Here is a 21,033-nt window from a genome sequence, read left to right as displayed (position 1 = left end):
GCCAGAGGGGAAAGGGCTTGTAACAATGCCCGGGGGGAGGGGGGGAGAGACACAACAAAGGTGGCTCCCTGGCTTCTTTGTACTTATGTGTTCAGAAACACCAATTAACGATCAAAACACAGTTACCCAGTATTTGGAGGACAGGATCCTTTCCCCCATCCTAGCTCCCACAGTTATGAAAGTTGCTCCAGGAACACATGCAGAGATGCTTGCCATATGGTTGGGGTTGGGGGATTGGTAACTGCTACTGTGGTAAGAGGTGGAATTGACCAAAATTAGCGTCAACTTACCTTCAAAGTCTTTCCCTGGAAGTTGCAAGCCTTCAGTAGATTCCAGAATTCCAAAATAGTTACATCAGGCAGATTTTGACAGGGCAGTTTTTGTCTAGGTGGGCTGACAGATATCTGGTGCTTCTTATTCCACCGTCTTCCCAGAATCCTCCCTGTTAGTGTGTTTTTAAATCATGTTAGCTGAACATTTGTCTCTTCCTAAGCTACTAAGAGTCTGAAAAATATTTTGTATCTTATTGAATGCCTTTTGGAGATCTTCAGATAGGATTATATGCCCCTTTATAAAGATAGCCTATTTTATTTATTTATTTTGAGAGAGAGAGAGAGAATGTGTGAGTGGAGGAGGGGCAGAGAGAGAGGAAGACAGAGGATCCCAAGCAGGCTCCATGCTGTCAGCGCAGAGCTGGACATGGAGCTTAAACTCAGTAACCGTGAAATCGTGACCTACTCTGAAATTAAGAGTCAGACACTTAACCTACTGAGCCACCCAGGTGGCTTTTGTTGACACTTTTATTGACAGATCACTAATAATAAACCATCCTTATATTATTAGAATGTAATACTCTGATCGTAACTATTGAAGCAGATGTAAATAGTAAAACTTGACCTAAAATTGAATATTTATAATAAGTTGATTATTTCAAAATAAGAGCATACCAATTTTGCTGATGCACATGAGCCTCAACTTGATTTCTCTTTGGAGCAGTAATTACGTGAAATCATCATTCTTGCAATGACATTTGAAACTTGGGCTTATCCCTAGAATTATAAGAGAAAAATCTTGATAATGAAGAGATAGAATAGAATCATAAAATATATTCAATCCAAAAGAATGTCAGAAAAAAAGACAATTGAAAAAAAATAGTAATGTGGAAGATTTAAAACCAAAACTTATCAATAATCATATTATATGTAAATGGTCTAAACACTCCAGTTAAAAAAAGAGAAACCATACCAGAAAGAACAGATAACTACTGGAAATCAGGACATACTTGAGGTAATCACAGTGAATGTAGATGAAAAGGCAAAGGAATTAAAGCAATTAGAAATATGTATTAGATATAGAAGATAGATAATTCAACAGTAGGATAATGAGAAAAGATGATGTACTCAAATATATAATACAAGAAAAAAGTCCCTGAAATGAAAAAAAAATCAAACAGTGCAATCTAAGAATATTATACCTAGTTGAAATTTCTGTCAAGATTAGACATAATAGGCAAATAAATCAAACAGTAAAGACCTCAATATAACACCTCTGAACCTTTTGTGGAAAAAATGCTTAATAATGAGCATAAATAAAAGTCTTCTCAAAAATGGAGAATCTAACAGAAAAACAAAGAAACCTGGTAGTAAGCAGTCGTTTTGTGAGTAACTAATACTAAACAAGTATAGAAATTATAATTAGAAAAGTAATACAATATTATCTTGGATAATATAAAAAAACAGAACTTTCCGATTCTGTGTCTCCCTCTCTCTCTGCCCCTCCCCCGTTCATGCTCTGTCTCTCTCTGTCCCAAAAATAAAACGTTGAAAAAAAAAATTAAAAAAAAAAAACAGAACTGTATTAAGAATTGGAAGTTGGAGGAAGGGGAGATGGAGAAAACATGAGTCATTATCTTTCAAAACAGAGTCAGTAAATCATGTTTAAAAGGAATATAAATTCTTTTAAAAACCTGAATATTTTTAATATCTTAACTTTAAAGGGATCTTTTAGGAAATAGCCTGTGTTTAGGAAATAAATAATCGAAGGTTGTTTCTACAAAACTACTTTTCTTCTTTTCTTTAAAGCAAAATTAAATTTTTTCTCTTAACTAACAAATAGGATGTGTAACATAAAAGCCTTTATACAGAAAAGAATTTCTTGGTATCTCTCCATCTATTTTATATACCTATACAAAGATACCCGGATGATGTGTACCTAATGTGAACAATGGAAATTTATGGGTATTTATTGCATATTTTGAGAGAGAGAGAGAATGTGTGAGTGGAGGAGGGGCAGAGAGAGAGGAAGACAGAGGATCCCAAGCAGGCTCCATGCTGTCAGCTCAGAGCTGGACATGGAGCTTAAACTCAGTAACCGTGAGAAATTTATGGGTATTTATTGCAATGTGGGAGTGACTTATACTTTGATATTTGTCCTTTTGTGTTGTTTGAACCTCTTTTTATGAATATGTACCCATTTTAAAAAGAGAAGGGTGACTATTTTGTGCATAGTAGAACACATGTAATTAAAAAGTGGAAGTATATACAGTTAACCTTTGAACAACCTGGTTTTGAACTGCATGGGTCCACTTATACTTGGATTTTTTTCATTCTGCTATAGAATTAAAAATGTATTTTCTCTTGCTTATGATTTTTCTTTTTTTCCTTATGATCTTCTTAATAACGTTTTCTTTTCTCTAGCTTATTTAATTGTAAGAATACAATATATAACATACAAAATATGGGTTAGTTGATAGTTTATATTATCGGTAAAGCTTCCAGCCAGTAATAGGTTATTAGTAATTAAGCTTTTGGGGAGTCTAAAGTTATACATGGATTTTCAACTGCACAAGGAGTAAGGCCCCCACCCCATGCACTGTTCAAGCATCAACTGTTTGAATCTAGATTAGTTAACAATGATAATTATGTTTTTCTTTATACTTCCCTATACATTTTTTCATTTCTAATTTTTAAGCTTTTGGTTATAAATTAAGAACAATACTAAAATTGTACCCCAAGTCATAATTTTAGGGACTTGTATGTTACAGGAAAACTGAAGCAGAAAGTATACCTAAGAGTAGCCTAGTTTGTAAATAAAACATTCATGCAAGCACAGTGGTTGAGAAAATTAATTTGTGGAAACAAAATTTTTGTGTTAATATCAAGTAAATAAACTAAACTCTGAAGGGTCCAGCTCATTTTTCAAATGTATATGAACATCTCAGAGATTGCACACATTCAGCCTGTCTCCTAGACTACATTAGAGAAGCAGAGCTAAGCAGACCAGGGTTATTAGCTTAGTTCATTTTCCTGATGGTACTGTATCCTACTCATAGTCATGGGGACTGCAGTATTAATAAATATAGCACTGATGACCAAGATAAGAATAACACATTTTCTTTAGAGTATTATTTTTCTATTTTCAGGCCTTTCTACTTTCTTACCTCTCTCTCCCTTCAACTACCTGTCCCTACTCACACACACAACTGACAGAAAAATGGGAATCTGTTGACCTTACCTGTATATGCATGTGAGAATACCTCATTAAAAAAGAAAAAAATAAAACCTCCCTCCTCCAAATTTTCAAGTGAATTTTCCATCCCTAAAGATGCTGTGAATCTTGGAGCTTTGCTGCCTCATCCCCTCTCTCTTTGACAAGTACAGCTTTGTTAGTGTTGCCCTCACTGTAATTCTCTGTTCCCACTCCTCTCACTTGCACTATCTGCAAAAGAATGAAAGATTAGGCTGGTGCTTGGACAGGTCATGTGATCCCAACATACAACTGAGTAGGAGGAGTTTTCTACCCTACATGGTGACACATGTGCTTGGTGTAGTATGAACTATACTCATGTGGTTTAGTTTCAAACCACTTTTTTTTTTTAAGTTTATTTAATTATTTTGAGAGAATGCAAGTCGGGGAGGAGCAGAGAGAGAAGGAAAGAGAGAATCTCAACCAGACTCCATGTTTGGTATGGAACCCTATATGGACCTCGATCTTACAACTGTGAGATCGGGACCTGAGGCAATATCAAGAGTCTGATGCTTAACTGATTGAGCCACCTAGGCGCCCCCAAACTACTTCTTTATTTTCGCTTCCTGTGGAATCTTCTCCAAATTTTTCTTTAGTTTTTGAAAAACCATTTATTCACTCAACAAATAGGTATTTACTGTGTGTCATCTACTATGCCAAAAGTGCAGAATATAGCTCAGAGCTCTGTCTGCAACCCCATGCTTAATATAATTTATCATCAGTGGTAAACGATCAGTTTCAGGATATTCAAATTTATACATTTATTACCTCACTAGCTATTTTGCCCACAATATTACATTATAAGTATTAATTGCTTTATATTAAATATAATTTATGCAAATATATTCTGTGCAATATATGCAATATATTTGCACACTATGCACATCTTTGTGACATCTCCTTTTCTAGTCCTTCTCCATCTTACCCCTTTTGTGTAGTTTATTTCCTTTCCAGTGACTTAAATATAGTTACTCTTCAAGAACTTTGATCTTCGCTGACTACATGCCTACTTGATTGAAGTCACTATGGATTTTGACCTTGTCTCTCTCAGTGCTAGAACTATTCCCTTCCTTTCCTCCATTTAGTCCTGCCATGAAAACACTCTATGGAGACCAGCAGGAGAGATGGAAGAGAGAGATACACTTAAATGATTTACTAAGTTCCTGTTCCCATAGTTAAAACTGTTGAGATATCACATGCGGACAATTGACACATATCATTAGAATGTAGTTCATTCTTAGAGCTGTGATATTGCATTCCTTAAACTGACTGTGTGTGTAGTCATCCTGATAGGTTTGTTCAATAAAACATGGCTTTCCTATTAAGTTTAAATGATCACTACAGTGAAAGACCTACAGCTGGAATGGAAGAAAAGCTGCAGAGAATTACTGAAACAAAGGATGGGATTTGGCAGACTGGGGCTGGAGCAAAAGAAGTGTGAAACAACAGGTGCCATGGGTTATCAGCATTTTTAATTAACATCTGTTTTTAGCCTGAAGCACTTTGCTGAGAATTCTCCACCAGTGCCTGTATTCAGAGATAAACACGGACTATTGAGAAGCAGCTAAGTAGTAAAGAGGTTAGTGAAACATAAAGGTTTTCCTTGAGAGGGAGGTTACTCATTGGAGATAGACGTCTAAGGGAAACCCCTATCAAAACGGTATGTTTTTATATCATTTATTTTGATACTTAATGTGTTTAGGAAGTCACAGTGAAGTATGAAAAGCCACAGTCCGTAATAATAAAAGTGTTCACTTCTGCTCATACCTGGGCTTGGAATTTGGAAGCAGTTCTAGGGGGTTTTTGCTTTATCTGCATTGTTTGAATTTTGAAAACGAGACAATATTTATGTATTACATTCATAATTGTAATAAAAGAATAAAAACAAAAATAAACAATCTGTGGCATAAGATACTGTGGCAATTTCAGAACTTTTCATGTTGGGAAAAAATGGAAAGAATTTAGAAAATAAAAACAAAGTCAGTAAGGGATTGGGCAAGGGAGTAAAAGTTTTCTTTTTTCTTTTTAAGTAGTTTTCTTGATTAGCTTTTGTTAGATGTAAAAATGTTCACTAATGTCCTCTAACAGTTGAAACTCTAACCATAAAGTAAAACCAGTACATAAGTAACAGCAAGACACCGACTTGTATTGTTTGGCTTTTAGTCTAATGCAGAGCTCAGGTTTGGTTTGGTTTGCATTGTTTGTGGAAAGAAAAATTTCTTAGAAATATTTTAATGGCTACTACTTTTTGACATATATCCTATATAAAGATGCTAATTCAACTCTCCTACAAAATGTTATTCCATTAAGTTTAATTTTAAAAATCATGAATTTACCTATCAAGGGGCATTTCCGTTATTTCCAGGTTGGGGCTATTACAAATAAAGCTTCCATGAACATTCACGTACAGATTTTTATGTAGATGTGAATTTCCACTCCCCTGTGATAAATGCCCAGGAGTATGCTTTGCAAAGTCGTATGCAAGGTTGGGTGTGTTTAGTTCTATAGGAAGCTGCCATACTGTTTTCAGAGTGGCCATATCATTTTGCATTCCTGTCAACAATATATGAAATATCTAGGTTCTCATCCTTGCCAATACTGTCACTGTTTTTCGTTTTAACTGTTAGAATGGATGTGCAGTGATAATTCATTGTTGTTTTCATTTGCATTTTCCTGATGGTTAATGATGTGGAGGATCTTTTCGTGTAATAATTTTCCATCTGTATATGCTCTGGTGAAGTATCTCTTCATGTCCTTTGTCTATTTTCTATTGGGACTTTTTGAAAATATATATTTTTTAATGTTAATCGATATTCTTTGGAAATGCAAGTTTGTATTTTGTAAGCATGAGGGAAATCTTGTAAGACTGAGGACATTGTGGCTGTTTAAATGTAGATGCAGGAGCCAGAATGACGTGGTTGGATTATGCTAAGGTTCAAACATTGGGGGTATGATATTAAGATATGAATATAAAAAGTGAGAAAGAAGGAGAGAAATGAGGGGAAAGGAAAAGAAAATGGAAAGGGGAAGGAAGGGAGAGGAAATATAGAGAGAATATAGTGGAAGGAAGGAAGAGGTAGGGATAGAAAGAGATAATAGGAAGCATGAAGAAAGGGGATAAGTAAGAGAGGAAGGAGGAAAATGAAATGTATTAAAGCTAAGTACATCCTAGCAACAAGGGCTTTTTTAGGGGGCTACAATGTATTGGCAAGACTAAAGAGAAGTAGAGACTGAGGCAGACCATACAGAAGTTTGGGGGATGAATGTAATGAGTTCTCACCTGCAAAGTGGAGAATTTGCCTTCCTTTATTTACACCTAAGCTAATTGTGGTAGAGTTAAAAGAGAACTGGAATCAAGGGATGTGATTTTTTTTAATGCCAGTTTAACCAAAGACTAAAGAGATTTTTGATAAGCTTTTTATCTGTAAAATGGAAATCAAATCACCTGCCTCTGCTAACTCTTGGGAGTGTTGTACCCAATAAAACAATTACTAGCAAACACTTTTACATCTGCAAATTTTTCCACAAATAAAAACTATAATTGCTTATTTTAAAAACCTTTGGGGAAATAGGAGCAGGACTGAAATGTTAAATGAATGCAAATATAACCATGGTTTTGAAAAAAAGAAGTACTTTACTAAATCTCCAAATCTTTTTAAACTAAGTAAAGATATTTAGCATTTTTCATGTTTTCAAAATGTATTTTATTACTTTACCAAGTTGCATGCTAAAGAGCAGGTGGGGTAGAAAAACTCTAAAAAGGTGTACATATTGGCCATGTACATTTGTGTAAGTAAAGAGAGCATCATAGGTGGTTATAACTTGCCTTACTGTGCCCCCCAAATGCCTGTGAATTGCCAGGAGACTTCCAAAGACTTAGGTAAATCTGTACAAAAAGCAAGAGTCCAATTTAGGGCCGAAACGGAACAAGAAGGCAGGTGGAATTGTACCCATTGCACCACAATCCCTGCTCTTTGACATGGCCTATACACTATGCTCTGCAGAGAGAGAGAGGATTAGATCTCACAGCAGCTAAACTGTAGCACTGAGCTACTCACACCGTAAGCCTTAACGTGCACCATCGAGGGACTGACAGGGAGATGGCTCAGGGACAGCTGTTAGAGAAATAGTGTGTGTGTAAGAGAAGCACACAGTGTTATGGGGAGGGAATCCTCTATTCCACAAATTTTCCCATTTTGGCCTTTTAGGAAAGAGTGACCTGTCCTCTGAGTCATCTGGGAAAGCCTACAATTCAAATGGCCCTGCTATTGTTATGAAGAGGGGAGTGCCACTGTGAGAGAGCAACCACAGGGCACATGGGTGGTCTAGGTGGTCACAGTTTTTATGAGCCTCCGTCTTGCCAAATGTACTTTTTTCCTTCAAAGGATGAAAATAAGACTGTTTATTCCTAAGCCAAATGACTTCAAATGTGTCATTTAATGTAGGTTTATGTACCTTTTATATAGAAGATAAAAGGAAAGAAACCAACTTAGAGTTTTCTTTCCAGAGGCTTCTAACTACCATTCAGTATTGATTAATTAAAAGTACTAGTAATAATTTCATTTGTTGCATAGCTTATTTTGTACTAAACAGTAAATTAGAAATAGTTTATCTTTGAAAATTATAGAGAGGCAGGACTAGAAAACACTCATAGCTTATTTGACACAAAACAAGATAGAGGGAAATTTTAGGTGTCTTTCAGGAGGACTAACAAAATTATTATAGGAAAATTTTAGTACTTAATACTTAAAAGTGGTAAATACAATTAAACTGAGATAGAAGTTATTTTACCTTTAAATTTGTACCCTACACAAAAACTATCAGTTATGATTTTAGTAAAGCATGAGAGACTTCTGACAAGTTCATGGTCCTAGAATAAATCAGGAAGTTTGAGCTAGATTGTTACTTCTGTCCATACTTCACAGATAAAATTTAACATGCACAACCAACCAATGCATGCAAATTTTTAATAGATTTATTAATCACAGATTTTTACTCCTATACTCAACATACAGGTATACAGCTAATTATGCAGCAGGAGACTGGAGGCAAATTCATTTGAACTTTCCACGAAGTGACTCAGAAACATCTCTCAATACTTTTTAAATAAAGTTTATTTATTTATTTTGAGAGAGAGAGAGCACATGAGTGGGGGGGTGGCATGGGGCAGAGAGAGAGGGAGAAAGAGAGAGAGAGAGAGAGAGAAGAGAGAATACTACCAAGCAGGCTCCACACTGTCAGCATTGAGCCCAGTGCAGGGCTCAAACTACCAAACTGTGAGATCATGACCTGAGCTAAAATCAAGAGTCAGACACTTAAACAACAGAGCTACCCAGGAGCTCCTCAGTACATCTCCCTCTCGGCATATTTTACAGGGCCGCTATTTAACTGGTATTTCATTAACTCAGCTATTATGTAAAGTCTTGATGTTCTTAGTAACAAAATTTGTTGACATTTTTGTTCTCAAATCCTGACTGAACAGTTCTCTCTAGAGGAGTATCTTTAGTTAAGCAGTACTGTTATTCTCCTTTATCAGGCCCTATCTTTCACATATATTATTTTTAAAATATATTTGCTGTCATTGATATGGTTTGTGTTTTATTTTAAATTGATTTGTTATCACAGGAACATTCTTCAATATAGTATTTTTTTTTTTACATTTCATAATGTCAGTAGTCATAGTGCAACACACTACTATCATCAATATCCATATGAAAGCAATGAATGACTTCCGCCATTATGTTTATGGTGATAGAATCAATCTGTTTCCAGCTTATTCATCATAGCTGACAGAAGAATGTCTCAGATATAATATCTTTAACAAATATGATAACACAAACAATTTGACTATTTGCTACAAACCGTCTCGATAATCTCAACAGCAGTTATGAACAGCCCTCTGCAAAGTATGGAGGAGGGTACACTAGGTAGGAATGCTCCCTTAAGTCTTAATTGCTAAGCTCTAGCACTTAGAGACTGAGGTTTTAGATAGTTGTGGAGGTCACACTCGATTGCTTTTGAAAAGCCCAAGCACTAGAGTCAAACAGAACTAAGTGTGAATCCCAGCTTAATAATTTACACAGTAATGCACAAACTCTTATTTCCATTTTACAAATGAGGAGTTTACTAACCTTAAACATCTTTGTCAGAATTAGAAATAATAAATATGAAATGACTAGCATGTATTAAATAAGTACTTAATAGATGTGATAGCTACTATCATTGTTTATGTCTATTTCTCCTACTAGAGTGTGAGTTGCTTAAGGTCAAGAATTAATGTCATTAGGTTTTCTAACCCTTTGAGTTAACACAGGAACTTGGGCATTGGAGGTATTTCGTAAGCACCCTATAAAAGCAAATGTACTTATAGGGGACAATATAGCTGATGATAACTTTTGAATGATACTAGTTTTAAAGCTTGTAGGGTTCAAAATGATGGAATTTTGGGTCCCTAATATGCTGTAAACCAAAAAAGAGAGCTGGCTCATCTCTTTATAGAGCCAAAGGTGGAAGTCATTTGGTCATTCCTCTTTAATGAATGCAACATGGCATTTCTTATCTGAACTGAGAGACCTTATCTAAAGAAGAAGGACCTATAAGCCTATAGCACATAGTTCATTCTTTCCTAGTGTATTAGAGCAGCACTATATTAGAGGGTGGAAGTTTTGGAGCCAGATTACTATACAAGTAGCTGTAGGACCTTGAGCAAGTTTAAAGTTGCCAGATTTATTTAGCAAATAAAAATAAAGAACACCCAGTTAAATGTGAATTTCAGGTAATAAAGAATTATCTAGTGTAAGCATGTCCCAGATATCATATGGGATATACTTCACACTAAAGAACTATTCATTATCTAAAATTCAATTTTAACTGGGTTTTCTGTCCTTTTTTTTCCCTTTTCCTTCTTTTTTTTTTTAAGTAGGTTTCAAGCCCAACGTGGGGTTTGAACTGACGACCCTGATATTAAGAGTCTGCATACTCTAGGGGCGCCTCAGTGGCTCAGTCAGCTAAGCTTCCAGCTCTTGATTTCGGCTCAGGTCACAATCTCAACAGTTGTGAGTTTGAGCCCCACATCGGGCTCTGCACTGGCAGTGTGGAGGCTGCTTGGGATTCTCTCTCTCCCTCTCTTGGCACCTCTCTTTCTCATCTCATGCTCTCTCTCTCTCTCCATATATATATATGCCCCAGATGTTCTGTATTTTATACGACAACTTTTACTTAACCTCTTTGTGCTTGAGTTTTCTCCTTGTTAAATAAAAGATAAGAATAGTACCAAATTGATAGGGTTGTTGTGAAGATTACATGAGTTAATACATAGAAAGTACTTAAAATAGTAACTAGTACAGAGAAGATCTCAATAAATAAATAAGATCTATTGTTGTTACCCTGGGTGTTGTTGATGGGGTTATAATATTTACTGAAGATACTATTTCTGAGACCTTCTGCTGTCAGCTGTGATGATAACTGGTAATAGACTGACCTGTCACCAGAGACAGCTATTAAACTGGACATTAAAATTTGTTTGTAGAGGTGAAGTGATTGACAGTGCAGGACTCTGGTCCCTGAGAGTGAAAAATAAATAAGGTCAATCTTATGATCTCCTGGTTTTCCGACAGGGTTACTTTCTACATCAGAGAGCAAGGAGGGGGAACCCAAGCAGAATATGGCAGGCAGTTTGTTGAATTGGTCAGAGTTCAGGGAAGATGAGACAATTGGAATTTGTGGGTTTGTGTACTAGAGAGGCAGGTGCTGTGTAGAGAAAGAGCTCCAGAAATCTGCCTAAGAGTCAACTTAGGTGAACCCTAAGCTGTACATGCATAGAGTGAGACTCCACAAAGCTGACAAAGGACAATGAAAGGACAGGTCCGTGTCTCCCAGGAATGGACCTGCCTGAGAATCCCTGCTTCATCATTCATTGGCTAGGTATAGCTTCTGGGGAATGTAGCGTCAGTGTAGATGCAGTGATAAATTTCAGACCACAGTATCTGAAGCTGTTGGTCTATTTTGTACCCTGAAGTCAGAGATCTCAGATGTGCCTTCTCATGAATACCACTGTACAGATCTATTTTTCCACATAGGTTCAGAGAATAGCTATTCCATGGAAACTGGAGACAAAAAGGGAAGTTAGTAAGATAAACTGTATCCATTGTCACTGAGATTCATCTCATGGCTGCAAATAGTATTCATCCTCTCTCTCATCCACCATCCACTTTATTTCTTTTTGCACTACTTGGCATTGCCAGGCATTTCCAATTCATTGAGTTTTGGCCATTGTTTTTTTTTTTTTCAGGCTTTTAAGAGCCATTCCAGCGGCAGTTTATCCCACCCCATGGAGTCCTTGATAGGATGTTAAATTCTGTATCCTGAAGGAGTGTTCCTCACAGTAATGAATTCTTATTTAACCTGTCTTCCATTCCAACTCCCCTTTTCTTACTGGCACATGCTAGCTAAATCTTGTAATTATTTAAGTGTATGGTCTCATAGTTTATCAGATCTAGCATGTTCCTAGCTGTATTGTGCTGAGATTTAACCCCAGTTATCAGCCTGGCAGCCAGGCAGCGGCATAGGCACTTCCTAAGGGGAGGGAATATTTGTTGGTTTGAGAGGAGGGGTCTCTACAGAATCTTCTAGCACAATTGGAAGTGCTGGAAGATGTACTCATCCCAGATATCAGGATCCCAGGTGTTCTTAACAGGGCATTGACTAGTAAAGTAAACTTGCCTTGGTAGTACATCCAAATGTCTCTAGAACTCTTTGACTCTAACGATTAGGTCTCCCCCATGTCAACTGTATCTGCTTTTCAAATGCAGAGGATAAGGACTTCTGTAAACTACCAAAGTGGCTATTAACTGAAAAGAGCACTCAGGGAAAAAAAAAAAAAAAGAAGGAAAGAAAAGAGCATTCAGTCTCTCATTATGCTTCCTCATGATGTAAATACAACTTAGTAGTAATCAGTCTGTTCCACTGTCTGCTTAATAAGTATTGCCCATCCACAGCCTCCACTACCCACCAAAGCATACTTCTGAGCAATTCTAAGGAAAGTTCTAAGGCTATCAGAAGTCATCAAGCCAGTGTTGCCCATTTGAAGAATCCCGTGTCACCCAGGAACAGGACTGCCTTACTATCTCAACTGCCCTCAGCCACTGCCCAGGAGCAGCTTGTGGAAAGTGTAGCCTTAACAGGAAAACACAATGATAGATTTCAAAATGCAGCAGCTGGGGCTGTCAGTCAGTTGTACTCCCAGCAGTAGGAGATCTGAGAGAGAGATTCTCATGAGTGCCACATTGAGGTTTATAAATAGAAGTGGGAGAGATGACATGAAAACAGAGAGTAGGGAGCTCCAAGAATCAGTCCTTCCACTGAAGCAATCATTAAGCAACAAAACTGACAGAATTAACTTTAACTTTATAATCTAATTTTTAAAACTTAAAACAATAGTGCCTAATAAAGACAGAGAATGCTAAATATAGGTAAGAAAGAATTACTGCATTTTTGTTTACCTATCTACCATCCCCCATACCCCTCTGTGACAGTGGCCTTGAGGACAGTGGTTGGCATTCCTAGTATTACCTAGCTGGTGCAGAGGGCCATGATGGACCTTGTTCTCAAAAACTGTGGTTATGCATTTTGCATTTTGACCAGTGTGTGGTTTCCAGAGGGACCAGTGCAGAAGCTTGGTTTCATTTGCCTCTGTCAGGCTATGACAACATCTCTGGCAAAAGCATTTGCATATGTCAAAAGCATTTAAAGACATATAATATGCATAGCTGACTCAGGCAAGAGAGGGAGACTGGGAAGAGCAGCAGATTGACCAGCAGACCTGGGAAAGAGAAGGCTAAGCAGAAGATATTTTAGAATAAGTTCCTTGAAGGGCTACTACATATACTAGTGCATCACAGGTGCAACACAAATGCCCAAAGCTGGATGCATGCTCAGAAAGACCTGAGAGAACCCCAGTTATAAACCTCAGGAAGACCTTCGGCCCTGCATAAGAAAGAAGGTAAGGCTAAGACAGAATTATATGTAGGTAATTTGGCTGAGCAATAAAGTAGTATCCTAACTCTGAGCCAATCTACAAAGACTGGGAGAGTTGTTTGTTGCTTCACAATTTGAAAAAAAATCTATCAGGTCATCTGTCATGATTTTAAAAAATATCTGGCTGCTGAGATAGTGAAACAGAGATGTCAGTGATCACACATGAGAAGGAATATAGGCCTTGCAAAAATAGTTTGGGAATGTCAGTAAACAAATGGAGTAGTGCCCTCAACAGTACAGTAAAACCTAGAGAGGGAAAGAATCTGATTTCCAGAGTTATCACATCATGATACTCAAAATGTCTAATTTCAAAAAAAAAAAAAAAAAAGTTTTCAAAGGCATACAAAGAAGCAGGGAACTATGGCCCATTCACAAGGAAAAAAAGTTGGCAGCATCCCAGGGGAAACCTAGGCACTGGGATGACTAGACAAAGACTTTATTTATATTAACTATCTTAAATAAGCTCAAAAAGCTAAAGGAAACCATGGACAATGAACAAAAAGAAACAAGAAGGATAATGCCTTACCAGATAGAGAATATAATAAAGAGATCGAAATTGTAAAAAGGAATCCAATAGAATGTCTTGAGCTATAGAGTATAATAGTTGAAATGAGAAATTCACTAGATAGATTCAACAGATTTGAGCAGGCAGAAGAAAGAATCATTGAATGTTAAAATAGGACAATTTAAATTATCAAGCTAGAGGAGCAGATGTAAAAACAGAATGAAGAAAATAAAAACAACTTGAGGGACCTGTGGGATGCCATTAAGCATATGCATTATGGGAGTCTTAGAAGAAAATTTTGACTAATGGTATGAATCTACATATCCAAGAAACAAGATGAAATTCAAGTATAATCAACTCAACAAGATCCACATTAAACACATTACAATCAAAATTCAAAAACCAAGAAGAGAATCTTGAAGGTGGAAAGCAGAAAGCAACTTATAAACAAGATCCGTAGTAAGATTAACAGCTTATTTCTCATTAGAAACCATGGAGGTCAGAAAGTGGTGGGATGGCATTTAAAATGTACAAAGGAAAAAACTATAAACCAAAAATCCTACACTTGATCTTAGAAGAAAAACTTTTTTTTAATACCATTGACTATAATGTTAGCTGTGGGTTTTTCATTTATGTTTCTCTAACATCAGGAACCAGACAAGGATGTCCACTTTCACCACTTTTATTCAACATTGTACTGGAAGTCCTAGCTGTAGCAATCAGATAAGAAAATGAAATAAAAAGTATAAAATGAAATACAATGGGTAAGGAAGAAGTAAAACTTTGACTATTTGCAGATGACATGACACTATATATAGAAAACCCTAAAGACCACCAAATAACCACTAGAACTGATAAATGAATTCAGTAAAGTCACAGGGCACAAAATTAACAGACAGAAATCTGTTGCATTTCTATACACTAATAATGAAGTAGCAGAAAGGGAAATTAAGAAAACAATCCCATTTACATTTGCACCATAAAGAATAAATACCTAGGAATAAACTTAACCAAGGAGATGAAAGCCATGTACTCTGAAAACTATAAAACACAGATGAAAGAAACTGAAGATGGCCCAAACAAATGGGAATATATTTTATGCACATGGAGTAGAAGAACCAATATTGTTAAAATGTCCATAGTACCAAAACCAGCGTACACATTCAGTGCAGTCTGTATCAAAATTCCAGTGGCATTGTTCACAGAAGTAGAGCAGATAACCCTTAAATTTGTATGGAACCACAAAAGAACCTGAATAGCCAAAACAATTTTGAGAAAGAAGAACAAAGCTGGAGGTATCACAATCCAGATTTCAAGATATACTACAAAGCTTTAGTAACAAAAGAATATGATATTGGCACAAAAATGGGCATATAGATCCATGGAAAAGAATAGACATCCCAGAAATAAACTCATGCTTATATGATCAGTTTATCTACAACAGAGGAGACAAGAATATACAATGGGGAAAAGACTGTTCCTTCAACAAATGGTGCTGGGAAAACTGGACCACTTTCTTAACACCATACACAAAAATAAACTCAAAGTGGATTAAAGACCTAAATGTTAAACCTGAAACCATAAAACATTTTTGTACATATGTCTCCTCAGGCAAAGGAAACAAAAGCAAAATTAAACTATTGGGACTACACCAAAATAAAAAAGGTTTTGCACAGTGAAGGAAAACATCAACAGAACAAAAGGACCACCTAATGAATGAGAGACAATATTTGCAAATGGTATATCTGATAAGGGGTTAATGTCCAAAATTTGTGAGGAACTTACACAACTCAACACCAAAAATGCCCCAAATAATCTGAATAAAATGGGCAGAAGAATTGAATAGATGCTTTTCCAAAGAGGGCATACAGAGGGCTAACAGACATATGAAAAGATACTCAACACCACTAATTATCAGAATTGCAAATCAAGACTATAGTGAGGTATTATTGCCTTAAACCTGTCAGAATGGTTAGAATTAAAAAGACAAGGAGTAATAAATGCTGGTGACGATGTGGAAGAAAAAGAACCCTGTGTGCTGTGTGGTGCAGCACGATGGATAACAGTATGGAGGTTCCTCAAGAATTTTAAAATAGAATTACAATATGATTCAGTAATGCCACCACTGGGTATTTATCCAAAGAAAATGAAAACATTAATTCAAAAAGATGTATGCACCCCTATGTTTTTTGCAATATTATCTACAATGATGAAGATATGGAAGCAAACCAAGTGTCCATCAATAGATGAATGGATAAAGGAGATGTGATATATATGTTATATATATCATAGAATATTACTCAGCCATAAAAAAAAGAATGTGATCGTGCCATTTGTGACAACATAGATATACTTAGAGAGTATAATGCCAAGTGAAATAAGTCAGTGAAATATGATTTCACTCATGTGGAATTTAAGAAACAAGACAAATTAACAAAGAAAAAAGAGACAAAAAGTACAGAGAAAACACTGGCGGTTGCCAGAGGGTTGTGGAGATGGGTGAAATAGATTAAGGGAATTAAGAGTATACTTTTCATGATGAGCATTGAGTAATGTATGAAATTGTGGAATCATCATATTGTAAACTTGAAACTAATATAACACTGTATGTTAATAATACTTAAGTGTGTGTGTGTGTATATATATATGTATATATTGAAAAGATATATTATATTATATTATATTATATTATATTATATTATATTATATTATAATTCTACCACTGGCAAAGTTTTTATAAACTGAAAGCATAAAAATATTGCTAAAAGAAATTAAAGAAGACTTAAATAAATGTGGACATCCCATATATGTGGATTAGAAGACTTCCTCTTGTTAAGATGGCAGCACTTAACCAAAGTAGTCCAAAGATTCAAAATTCCAGTGCCTTTTTTTTTTCAGAAATAGAAAAAGCCAGTTCACAAATTTATATGAAATTGCAAAGGGGCCCAAACAGCCCAAACAATCTTAAAAAAGAACAACAGTAGGGAACACACACTTCCTGATTTCAAAACTTACTACAACTGTTTTTTACTAAATTGATAAAGTAATTCAATGTAGTCTAGATGGTCTTTTCCAAATATGATACGACATAAACTGGTGATCCATATAGGGGGGAAAATGAGTCTTGTCCTCTACCTTTTGCCAACACAAACATACTTGAAGTGGATCACAGCCCTGAATATAAAAGGTGAAATTATACAACCATCAACATGGCAGAATAAGTTTTTTACCATTTACTCCTCAGCACACCAATTTAGACAATCACCCATGAATAAGAGTGCCTTTGTGGAAGTTTGGGAGTCCAGCAGAGATGTTCCAGCACACCTCTGGAGCAAAAAGGGGGGAAAAATCTGAGATTGGATCCACTGAATAGGGTAGGAGGAGCAGTTTCACTTTACTTGTGTCATCCCTTTCCCAGGGTGGCACAGCTCAGTGCCAAGAGAGACCTCGGCCCATGATTTCTCCCATGGCTAAAAGTGAGAGCATGTTGAGTAAGTGCCTGGCTTCCCAAGCTGTGCAGGATGCTGCCGGAGACTTACTTCTTTCTCATCCCATCCAGAATACTCAAGTGTGCTGCATATCTAGGGGGTGGAGAACAGCTGGAAAAACAGTAGTCACTGCTCTTAGAGGGCATCAAAGGGATACAGATGCTACTAACTGACTGACAGACCAGACTGACTGACAGACTATTATCAAGAAGCCTACCCACGAACTGATGAGGACACCTTGCCTATGGATCCGCACAACTGGCAACAGGTACCCCAAATGCTCCATGTGTGCCCCCACACTCCATGGCCAGCATCCTATGCATGAGTCCAGGGTGGCAAGAGGAGACTTTGGAAATGGCTACTAATCACACACAGATAGCCTGACTGTAGGACTAAGAGAAAGCACACAAACTTGGGCATAAGGAGTGCCCTAGGAAAGCAAATAGCAGGTTCTCAGCATCTGGCCTAGGGTTGCAGAATAGAGAGAAGGCATACATCTTAAGAATTCCTCCCCAAGAGAGAATAAGAAGTGTGGAGCAGGTTTATCCATAGAAAAAGTCTGAGAACAGCTCAGAATCCCTACAGGGCTAATATTCCTGAAACTAGTTGGTAAGACTGAATTGGGTGACTACTCTTTAAATGAGAGAACAGCAACATAAGACTTGAAGAAGCATGAAATATCAAGGAAACATGACACCACCAGAGAAACATGATATTTTTTAAATAAATATCCCCAAAGAAATGAAGATCTGTGGTATACCCAATAATTAAACATTTTAAGGAAACTCAACGAGCTACAAGAAAACAAAGACAATAAGATAAGGAAAACAATGAACAAAATGAGAACTTTACAGAGACAAAAATCATTAAAAAAAAAAAACCATTCTGGAGGTGAAGAATACAATGGATAAAATGAAACATGAAGTAGAGAGCATCAACAGCAGATGGAATTGAGCCAGTGAAAGAATCTTTGAGGTAGAAGACAAGTCTTTTGAAATTACCCAAAGGAGAGCAAAGAAAAAAGAATGAAAAATAGTAAAGGAAGCATGTATGAACTATAGCATACCATAAGAAAAAATAATCTGTGAAATTATTTTCCATCATACTAGCTTGTTTTCTTGTGCATTTGGTGATTTTTGATCACGAGCTCATACTTGTTTTATTTTAATTTATGATAAGCCTGGGGATTTCTATAAAAAATGCTTTAATCTAGGGGTGCCTGGCTATCTCAGTTGTTGGAGCATGTGACTCTCAGTCTTAGGGTTGTGTCTTTGAGTCCCACATTGGGTGTAGAGTCTACTTAAAGAAAAAGCTTTAAGCAAGACATGAATTTTTTTTTTTTATTCTTTATGCCAAAGTTAGGGACACTAATATCCTGGGAACATTTTAGCCCTTGGCTTAATCAGAAGTCTTGGGCTTAGCACCGTTACCTTGACACTTGTTCAGAGCTCAGTCTCTTGAGTGTGATGGCCCTTAGGGTAGTTCTGCCTCTCCCTCTCCCCCAGTATTTGCTCTCTGCTCAGGGATCTTTACTCTAGTTTTAATAAAGGGATTTCATTTGGTTGGCTATATTTTGATTGAGACTATTGTACTCTTAGAGAGATTTTCTTATTTTTTTTAGAGTTCTGTGATGTACTTTAATGTATATTTTATAGGCAGTCTAGTTGGGAGTTGCCTTTGGTATTTCTGGTTGACCATTCTGCCCAATTCCAAAGCCAATCCTTCATTTTATCATAGTGCTCATCATTATCTCTCACCTAGAAAGAACAATACATCCTATCTTGTCCCTCTTAATTTCACTTTCTCCAATTTTAATTTATCATATGTATGGTTGCCAAATTGATGTATTGATGGATATGTTAGACACTTTAAATTTAAAGTACCTGGAAATAAAAGTTTGGAGCTCAGGAAAGAAAGGGAACCTAGGGATTCATGAGTTATTGATGTAATTATCAATGTCATGAAGTGGGTAAGGTTACTGGGGAGACTAGAGTAGTTAGTATAAATAAGAGGACCATAGAACACCAACTTTATGGAGTAGGCATAGAACAAACTGGGAAAGGAGACTAAGAAAATGAAATGTCAGAAATGAGAAAACAAAGTATGGCATCTCCAAATGCAAGGAAAAAGGGAGTTTCAAGGAGGGGAAATTTGTGGGGTCAGATGTGGCCAAAAGGGCACACAAGATGAGAACTTATCTTACATTTCATCATTAGAAGCTGGAAGATTACTATTGACAGAAAAGTTTCAGTGTAGTGGGATCAAATGTAAAATAGCAGTGAATGTATGAACAAGTTGTACAATTTGCTACAGTCCTCTGTTTCTCATTACATCCCACCTCCACTGAATACACAAGGAATCAGTAAACTGCCTGGAACAAAAGAAATACAACTGCCTTCTGATCTTCCATAGTTAAAGGGATTCAGGCAAATACTGGAGAGGTTAGTAAGAAGGGTGAAGGAGGAGATTGGCAATAAGAGTCATTAATTTTTTGTTAGGACTTAAATTATTTTAGCTATTTTACTGATAAAATTTATGTAATCTGTTAATATTCCATATTTCTGATGTGTTGCAATTGAAATCTTTATATTTTATACTGTCATATTTCACAATATAAAATAGAGAACAGAGTACAACCTGGTTATTTACCTGCTTGTTTCTGGAGTCAGAAATTCTCACAATTATATCTATGTAAATCTCAGCATTCAAACCAAAAAAAAAAAAAGACCTTTCCTTCTAAAACTCTGTGCAAAGTATGTGATCATAACATGCTTTGCTTTCAGGAGCTTCAACTTTCCTGTGAAGGTAATTAATTTAAACTGCAGTTTTCATATATCTTGGGCTAAAATTAAACTTTCACTAAAAAGAATTATCAGGGGCACCTGCGTGGCTCACTCGGTTAAGCGCCCAGCTTCGACTCAGGTCATGATATCACAGTTCATGGGTTCGAGCCTCGTGTCAGGCTCTGTGCTGACAGCTCAATGCCTGGAGCCTGCTTTGAATTCTGTGTCTCCATCTCTCTCTGCCCCTACCCCGCTTGTGCTCTCTCACTCTCTCTCTCTCAAAAATGAATAAACATTATAAAAAAATAATTATCAAAGTTATACTTTAGGAAAAGTGTATATTGTGTAAAAAGAGTAGAAAAGTCATGTTTGAAGTATTTAGAAAATACTTAAGAATACTTAGAAAAGGGGCGCCTAGGTGGCTCAATCAATTAGTAAAGCATCCAAGTTTGGCTCAGGTTATGATCTCACGGTTTGTGGGTTTGAGCTCTTTGTCAGGCTCTCTGCTGTCAGTGTGGAGTCCACTTCAGATCTTCTGTCTCCTCTGTATGCCCCTCCCCAGCTTCCTCCCTCCCTCCTTCCCTCTCTCCCTCTGTCTCTCTGTCTCTGTATCAAAAATAAATAAGCATTAAAAAAAACATACTTAGAAAATACGTTAAAATATTTAGAAACCATTTCTACTGTCATTTTCGAACAA

General features: G+C 36.5%; 1 protein-coding gene across 1 annotated transcript in view; it reads left to right on the top strand.

Annotated features, from left to right (window-relative positions):
- The window catches only part of WDPCP (WD repeat containing planar cell polarity effector), a 358,303-nt gene that overhangs the window by 174,492 nt on the left and 162,778 nt on the right, over nucleotides 1-21,033 (top strand). The window lies entirely within an intron of this gene.

The sequence above is a fragment of the Lynx rufus genome, unplaced genomic scaffold, assembly GCF_022079265.1.
Source record: "Lynx rufus isolate CCGP_SWC_20201006 ecotype Redwood Valley unplaced genomic scaffold, mLynRuf1.p SCAF_8, whole genome shotgun sequence".
Taxonomy (NCBI): Eukaryota; Metazoa; Chordata; class Mammalia; order Carnivora; family Felidae; genus Lynx; species Lynx rufus.
The sequence above is the reverse complement of the archived record's forward strand: the minus strand, read 5'-3'. Positions and strand labels throughout refer to the sequence as shown.